This window comes from Dendrobium catenatum, unplaced genomic scaffold, assembly GCF_001605985.2.
Source record: "Dendrobium catenatum unplaced genomic scaffold, ASM160598v2 fragScaff_scaffold_777, whole genome shotgun sequence".
Lineage (NCBI taxonomy): Eukaryota > Viridiplantae > Streptophyta > Magnoliopsida > Asparagales > Orchidaceae > Dendrobium > Dendrobium catenatum.
The window spans coordinates 403,946-412,964 of NW_021319239.1; positions in this window are offsets into that span (position 1 = coordinate 403,946).

Below are 9,019 nucleotides of genomic sequence, written 5' to 3' on the forward strand. Positions count from 1 at the left end.
ATTCTTCCTTATGGTTCCTCCTCTTTTATGATGCACTACCTCTGCCACAACCAACAAATCACTTTACAGTAATCTTATCTCAGCCATTCAAGTATAACTAATAGCTTTTATTTCTACCGTTAGATGTATAGCTCTTGATAAATAGATTGAACACTACTGTTCTTGAGAGTAAGAAAATACAAATTTACAGTACAATAACAAGAACAATAAGCTTTTATCCCACTATAGGGGGTCGGCTACATGAATTCTTTTTCGCCATTGTGTTATATGAAGAGTCAAATTCTCATCATCTAAATCTAATAAAGAAAGGTCATTTTTAATAATTTCTACTCATACTATAAATTTGTGTTGTAAAATACAAATTTATAGTATGAGTAAAAATTCGAGTAGTTATTTTTCTATTTTTGCTAGTTATCTAGTTTCTTTAACAATTGTTCTTCAACAAAGTTTATATGGTAACAGAGCTTATCAGATTAACAGCCTCATCTTCTCGATATGACGCAAATGAACATTTCCGACATTGTTGATTCACTGTGGTCTACCAGGGAAACTCAAAGTCTTAGCACTCTACTGGCTGAGCTTCACATTCCGGCTTGATAAAAGTTTCTTATGAACAATGTGAAGCGCATGATAAACTCCCCTTTTACTAAAGACAACCACCTTGTTTTCCGATCTCAGATTAACGAAGTTTTTATTGCAAATGGATTCAACAGATTCCTATCTGGAACCGTTACTCAACCTCCCAAATATTTACCTGGTGCATATGGCATTCTGGCTCCTAATCCCAACTATAATAAGTGGTTATTGATCAGCCAAAATCTGACATCAACTCTATTTAGTTATTTCAGCTCCTTTATTACCTTATGCATTGAATCTTGACACATGCAATGAACTCATGCAAACGCTTGATAAAGACTGAAATCTTCAAATCGATCATGCATTTTACAACTCAAAAGTGAACTGCATTACTTAACTATGAAAGATTAAACTATGACTCTATATTTGTCTACAATTAAGGCCCAAGTGGATGCAATTTTAGTTGTTTCCAATACCATTGATCATGACATCATCCTATATACCATAAACAGTCAACCAACATCCTATCATGCATTCAACATGGCTATGTACACAAATTTGCAACCTCTTAATCTGGATGATCTCTATTCTCTCCTATGCAACAAAGAAGTCAATCTAGCCATTAATGATAGACGTGACATGCTGATTGCTGAATCCACTGAACCTCAAGCTGCCCTCAACACCACTCGAGGATGTTCTTATGGTCGTGCTCCATTATTCTACTTTAACCATTGTAGATCAAGCTATCGTGTATGTTGATCTTTCCCTACTCGAGTTGCTCATCCTTCTATTCCCTCAAGTGAATACCAAATTTGTTAGAAAAAGGGATATACCGCTGTTAACTGTTGATTTTGAATTAATCTTGATTGCTAGCAAACCACCTTTAGCTTTGGACCATCTGAATTTATTGAAAATCTCTTGAACCACCAACACATGTTCAGATAAGGATCGGCCTTTAATGAAAGCCGCTTGATCTACCGAAATGAGTTTATGAATAACCTTCTCCAACCTGTTAAGAAGCATTTTAGCAATAACTTTATAGATAGTCATGCAAAGACTAATAGGCCGGAAATGAGAAGGCTCTTGAGGACACTTGATTTTCGGAATCAGCACGATCAAGGTTTCTTTCCACGATTGATCCATATTGCAAGAGGACAAGAAATGATGCACTGCTGCCCACATATCATCCTTAATCACATTCCAAAAGTCTTTCATGAATGAGAAGGTTATACCATCTAAACCAGGAGAGATGTTTCTTTCGGAATTAACCACCACCAATTGAAGTTCGTCTCTAGTAAAATCAGCCTCCAGCAGCCTTTAATCTTCATTGCTAATCAAATGAGAAGGATTTGGCCACCCCTCCAAAGAGCAACTTCTATGCTGCCATTTCATTTTGAAAAACTCTGAAAAAACGTTCTGTATAACAGATTCCTCTTCTGATATACTTCCGTCACTCTTCTTAATATGATGAATTCAATTGCTATTCCTTATTGCACTAGCAAAGGCATGAAAAAATGAAGAATTACTATCACCTTCTTCCATCCATTTAACTTTAGCTCTTTGTTTCCACCAAGCATTAAGGCGAGCTAACGTGACATTCAGTTCATTGATCTTGAATCTAAGCAATTGCAGCTTGTCCTCTGAAATGCCATTCACCGATTCCTCCATCTGTAATTCCAGGATTTCTTCTTTTAAACTGTCTCTTAGCTCATTTAAATTTCGGTGCTTCTCCTTACTCCAGAAGAAAAGACCTCTAAGAGCCTTTTTAAATTTCCAATTAAGAATCAAAGCCGGTTCACCAACAGATCTTTTGTTCCATATCTTCCTCACTAAAGCAGTTGCACCATGATACGAAGCCCACACCTCTTCATACCGTATATCCCTCTTACTAATCTCCACATATTTAAACATCTCAAAAAGAATCGAACAATGGTCCGAGGCAATACGAGAGAGATGCTTAACAAGAACAACCTGTAACATATTCATAGCCAAGGAGTTAATTAGACATCTGTCTAATTTTTCAAGAATACGAGCACTACCGGACTTATTATTGCACCATGTAAACCTTGATCCCAAAGCCTTAACCACATGCAGGTCATTATTAATCAAAAACGGCTGAAAATCCTTGGACCCTTGAGTCATAATGAATTTCCTCCCACCTCTTTTCTCATCTTGAGAGAGAATACAGTTGAAGTCACCACCAATTACCAAAAATAAATCAGCCGAACAATGCTTCTCCAGACCTTCCCAAAGCATTTTCCTTTCTTGACCATCCGTACTTCCATACACCGAAGCAACAATCCAACTTCCCTTACCCAACACCTCCAACTTCCCCACCACTAGCTGAGAAGAAGCCTCCAGAACTGAGATAACCGCCAAGTCCTTCCTCCATAAAATCAAAAGACCTCCTGAAAGACCACCAGCTGGAACCATGAAAAAATCCCAGTTGCTACCCAAAATCTTCAAAATTTGGTTGTTATCTAAAGAGAACATCTTTATTTCCAACAAACCAAAAAAAAAAAAAAAAAACTTTATAATCCTTCACCACTTCCTTGAGATATAGAGCAGCCTCCACTTTCTTGGCTCCTCTACAATTCCAGAATAATAAATAACTCATTTTCTAAAGATGGGGGACGGATCCACATTCTTTTTAACTTTCCCACTTTCTCCCTTCCTATTATGAGCAATAATATTACCAGCACCAAGAGATTTGAGTTCTTTACTCAGTTTAGTTTTTTTTCCAAAGAAAAGTTACCCTCCAAACTCGATTCTGAGTGATTCTTGGCTAAATCAACTTCCCGAACATTCATTGGACTATGCTTCTCTGACTTATCTACCTTTAAAACATCCCCTTCCAAAGTAGATTCAAGAATTTCTCCTTCCTCCAATATTCCTTTATCAAATGCAGCAGCAGGCTCCACTCTAGCTCCCTCCTCCCAATCAGATAACGAACCAAATTTATTGTTAATCTCCACTACAATGCTCACTTCATTATAAATCACCTGTTTGGCCTTAAGAGACATACCCTCAGCTGGAATATCTGCCACAGTAGTTAGTTCAACATTATTATCTGTCAGATAAGAATTCTCCCTCACCTTATCCAGCTTAGCTCCATCCTCTTTAACAGCCGAAGAATTAAGATTTACATTAACAGAAGTAACAGCTTTAGGAACAAAAACTTTTTTCATTGGAAAAGGATTTTTCCTGGGAGGGAATTTTTTAAAGTTCTGAAAATTATAATTCTTCTTCCTGTTACTAACAAAAGTCCAAGTTTCCTTCTTATCTGCCTTCCCCACAATGTCTTCGGTAACATCAATGCTAGGATTATTGTCAATCAGATTGCAGTTCTTTTCCAGCCCCATCATCTTCTTTGGCTCATTAAAAGCATTCAAATCATGTCCAATCCTACCACAACCAGCACAAATTTTTGAGATTCCTTCATACTCAACTTTTTGGAAAAACTTGCCTGATAAACCTTCCACCCAAACACCATGGGCTAACTTCTTATCCAGGGAAACACGAACACACACCCTGGCATATTCCCTCCTACTCCATTGAAAGGAGTTTCCATCTAGAAGAAACGGTTTTCCTACTAGCGAGGCAATCCTGCATATATTGATCTCATCCCAGCATTGCAAGGGAAGATTAGGAAATCTAATCCAAATTGGAGACGAGATGCCACTGAGAGACATAGGATTAAAATTGATAGACCACTTATCCAATCCTACCACTTGATCGCTGATCCACCAAGGTCCTCCTGACAGAACTTGTTCAACAACTGCAGAATCTTCAAACGAACACAACGTCCAACCAAGACCCAGTCCTGTGATATGGAATTTTCCATATTTATCCCATTGTATTCTCAAATCTGAACTAATCACATGAAAAGGAATACTATCATCGAAAACTTTGACAAATACAGCCTTCTCCAGTCTCTTGGCATTTTCCATTTCTTTATATGTTTGGAGAATACAACCTTCCCATCATCAGATAGAAAAGATCCCAGGTCCAGGTTATCAACTTTAACATAATGCTTTTTATTCCACGCCGAATGCAATCCACCGTATTACCTTTATTCGCATCTGACTCCTTAGCTTCAGGAATAACACTACTAGCCTTCAGAAGCAAATCTTCATTCACAATGTCCGCCTCCCGAAGATTGCTACTAACCAGATCTTGAACATATAAATCTCTTCTAATTGGTGAAGAAGGTAAGGATTTTGAGTCAAAATTCTTACAGGAATAAACTCTCAGACCAGAAGAAACAAAACAATCCAAACATTGATCATCAACTCCTTTAAAATTTCCATCTGGAACAGACTTCCCCTTCAAGAAACTCTCATCACCATCCCTGATAACATCCTTACCTTTGCTAGAAATCAAAACAGGTAATTCCGATCTCCCTAATAAACCACCCTCATTGATACTAAGGGGTTTACCACTAAAACCCTTAAAATTCTGGTTGAATCCCTCCAACACCTTAGTATTACCATTGAACACCTCCGAGGTCGGTATCGCCAAATTCTTCTTACAATTCTTCCAAACATCAGATGGGAGTAGACGTCGTTGCTCCATCGACGTAGCTCCAGAACGCCGGTCAGCCGGCCAGTCGCCGGCGAGAACCGCCACCGCCCGCAAGAACCGCCAAATTCGAGAATTTGAAATCCCAGACTTTCTCTCTCTAACTTTCTCTCTCTTGAGAATATTTGAAGAAAGAAGATTCAATCTTCTACAATTTGGAAACCAACTTTCTTTAGTATTTACTAAAGTGAGGTTATAGTTAGTTGTGCACATCCTGTCATCAAGATTTTTAGAAATGTTAAAACTACTTAAAATCTAACACCATGATTGATTAAAATATCATAAACTTAAGAAAACCACATTTTTATGTATATCTTATTATAAATTATTAGAATTAAAGTCATAGATAAGTGTTTAGAAGTCTATCTCATGCTTGATGAAACCCTCAACCGGCTCATTGGATGAATTTCACCCCATAATCCTTTAAATTTCTCTCCTACCAAATGGACAAGACACCGCGGCTTTGTTTCCACTCCAAATGTTGTAGTGCTCTACAGAAAATTTTCCCTCTTATGGTTTTTCTCATCCCCATTTCAATTCTTAAACTTTTTTTATGGTTAATTTAACATTATAAGACTTATGATAAATAGCCAAATTAGGTGAGAATTTGTACCAAATTAGTTTGATTAATTAGGTCCTTGGATAGTGGGAATTACAACAGGAGAGGGGAAATGGAGTGAGAGAAGAGAGAGTGAGATTTGGGCCAACATTTTCGATTGCTCTAGTTACAAAAAGTGATTTAATAATAGAAAGTAACCTTTATCTATTTTTAGTGATTTTTATTTTTATGGCTTTTCTCCCCCTTAAATTTGATAATAATGCATTTCCTCTTTATTTATACTATGATCACCATGTAACTTTTTTATATGTGATATATTTCAATATTTTGAGCATTTTGAAATGAGTATATTAAAATTTCATTGGGTAGTTGAGTACATATTCTTTTTTTATTGAAACAAAAGATTAAAATCATGTATAAAATGTGTGAGAGCTACTATATTCAAATGTAGGCATGAAAGGCATTACATGCATAAAGACATTGTTTATTGATCTAAGATGCATTTTGAAAATAACATTGGATTAATTTGTGTGGTATTAAAATTATATATATATATATATATATATATATCGATCCTTTATATGGTTATTGATCATGTTGATTTGCATTGCCTACTAATTTATATTGGTTACATTGATTTCCACCGTTCATATGTATTTATATCATTTATATTGTTTATCATAAGTTCTTATTGTTTCATGTTCATATTGATAAGATGAATGAATGATTACATTTATATTATTTTTATTTATATACATTAATTAAAGTTGTAAGTTTAGGCAACTTATTATGTTGTAAGCATATTTTGTGATTTATTTATTTCAAGAAAGGGTGAGGATCTAGTAGAGCGAGGGTAATAAAGATTACAGGTCTTGGTATTTTTATTTCTATTATTTATTTTTGTAGTCATGAATGGCTAAAGGATAGATTGATTTGAAAGATGTATTTATTAGCACACTAAGCATATATCTGTATTTAATTATGTTATTTAAGCTATTTCACGGTTTTACCTTTCTTACCTCTATATAAAGAGGCTTGTATCTATAGTTTCTGCCTTCACCTGGACATTTCTATTTTCTCTGTTTTGGTCCAATTCTCCCTCTTCTCTTTCTAGTTTTCCTTCTTTCTCCTTTTTGCTGCATTTCTCTCATGGAATCAGAGCCATGACCGGAGACCAAGGCTAGGTGAATTCCGGAATCCCCTCCGCCGCTCAAACCGACCACTCTGACGCCACGATCATCATCCCTCAACCCCTCAAATTTCTTGTTTCTAATATCAAGAATCTTGCACCCCACCCGCTCACATCGGAGAACTATCCAATTTGGCGAATCCAAATCCTTCAACAGTTTTCAGCAAATGGTTACACCGGCTACCTCACTGGCACCGTGCAAGCCCCTGCCGACGAAAACTCCAACGCTCACACTAAATGGCGCCTCATAGATAGCAATCTTTTCTCCGCCCTTTTCTCAACTATTTCGCAACCAAATTCTACCATATATCATCACCTCGACCTCCACGAACGAAGCTTGGACAATTCTTGAGCAGCGGCTTCAACCTACTAGCCGCTCCCGCGTAATGCAACTGAAAAATGAACTATATTGCATTACGAGGAAAGATCATACTCTACAAAACTATCTTGCTCGGATCAAGTCCATTGTGAACAACATCTCGGCGTCAGGGTCCAAAATCGAGCTAGAGGATGTCATGCTACACATCCTAAATGGTCTTCCTCCTCAGTTCAATTTCTTCAAGTCCACCATCCGAAACTCACTTCTCCCTATTGATCTGGACACCTTCTACTCTCTTCTATGCAATGAAGAGATTCATCTTCAGCAAGAAATGTCTCAAGATCAGACAATGAGCTCAACGGTCAATGCCCTCTATGCTGCTTCTTCAAATCAATCTCGCGGGAGGTCCACTCGCCGTTACTTAAAGAACAAGAATTCACAATCAACTTTCCCAACACCGCCCACACAACAAACGGGATCCACGACACCAAGCCAAAACCGTTCGATCTGCCAAATTTGCGAAAAAATCGGCCACATCTCTCTCAATTGCTGGCATCGCAACAACCCAAAGTACGCCCCCACCGAATTCAAACAACCGTGCACTCTTCTTGCAAATCCGCCGAACTTATCCAATCAAGATTGTGTTCTTGACTCTGGTGCCTCCGCTCATCTAACACCGGACGCCAACAACCTCTACCTCCCCACGGCATACACTGGAACGGACAACATTTCAATCGCTAGTGGTACGTCTATGCCCATTCACTCAGCTGGCCAAGGTATTCTCCCATTACCGGATAACACACGTAAGCTACACCTTCATAATCTTCTTCACGTTCCATCACTCACACATAATCTACTTTATGTATCCAAACTAACCATCATGTATCTTCAAGACCACCATCCTCTGCTTCATGGTCATCTACATAACGGCTTGTACCAGATCAAGCTCGACCGGCTTGTACCAGATCAAGCTCTCACCAGACACAAGACACACAGCTCTCACCGATACAAAGCCGACCCAAATCAATTGGCACCCACGGCTTGGACACCCAAGCAACAACATTCTTCCAATTCTTGCAAATCATTTTTCTGATATTTCTACTGTACCACAGTCATTTTACTGCATTTCTTGTAATCTGGCTAAAAGCCACAAACTAGCTTTTAATAAAAAATGTTTCGATTAGTACTTCTCCATTTGATCTTATTCACACAGATGTCTGGGGTCCAGCTCCTCATAACTTGATCGACGACCACCGCTACTACGTCATCTTCATCGACGACTACACTCGGTATTCTTGGATGTACCTAATGTACACAAAATAAGAAACCTTGTCCAAATTCAAATTGCTCTGCAACCTAATCAAGAGACAACATCATTGCACTCCGAAAGCACTCCGCACCGACGGCGGCGGGGTATTTACCAGCATTGCTTTCCAAAATTTTCTTCAAGACAACGGGATAACCCAACAGGTCTTGTGCCCGCACACACCCGAGCAAAAAGGGCTGGCAGAGCGTAAGCATCGTCATCTACTTGACCTTACTCGCGCCCTTATTGATGATTCCGGTCTTCCGTAAAAATTCTGGGTAGAAGCGCTAACGATCGCACACTTCCTCACCAACTTTCTCCCATCAAAAGCGATTTCTCTGAACATTCCTTTCCAAAGACTCTACGGCAAACCACCAACCTACAACCATCTTCAAACGATTGGCTATCTTTGCTTCCCGTGGTTGAAACCTTACACTCCCAATAAACAGTCTCCGAGATCTACTGCCTGCGTATTTCTCGGATACTCAC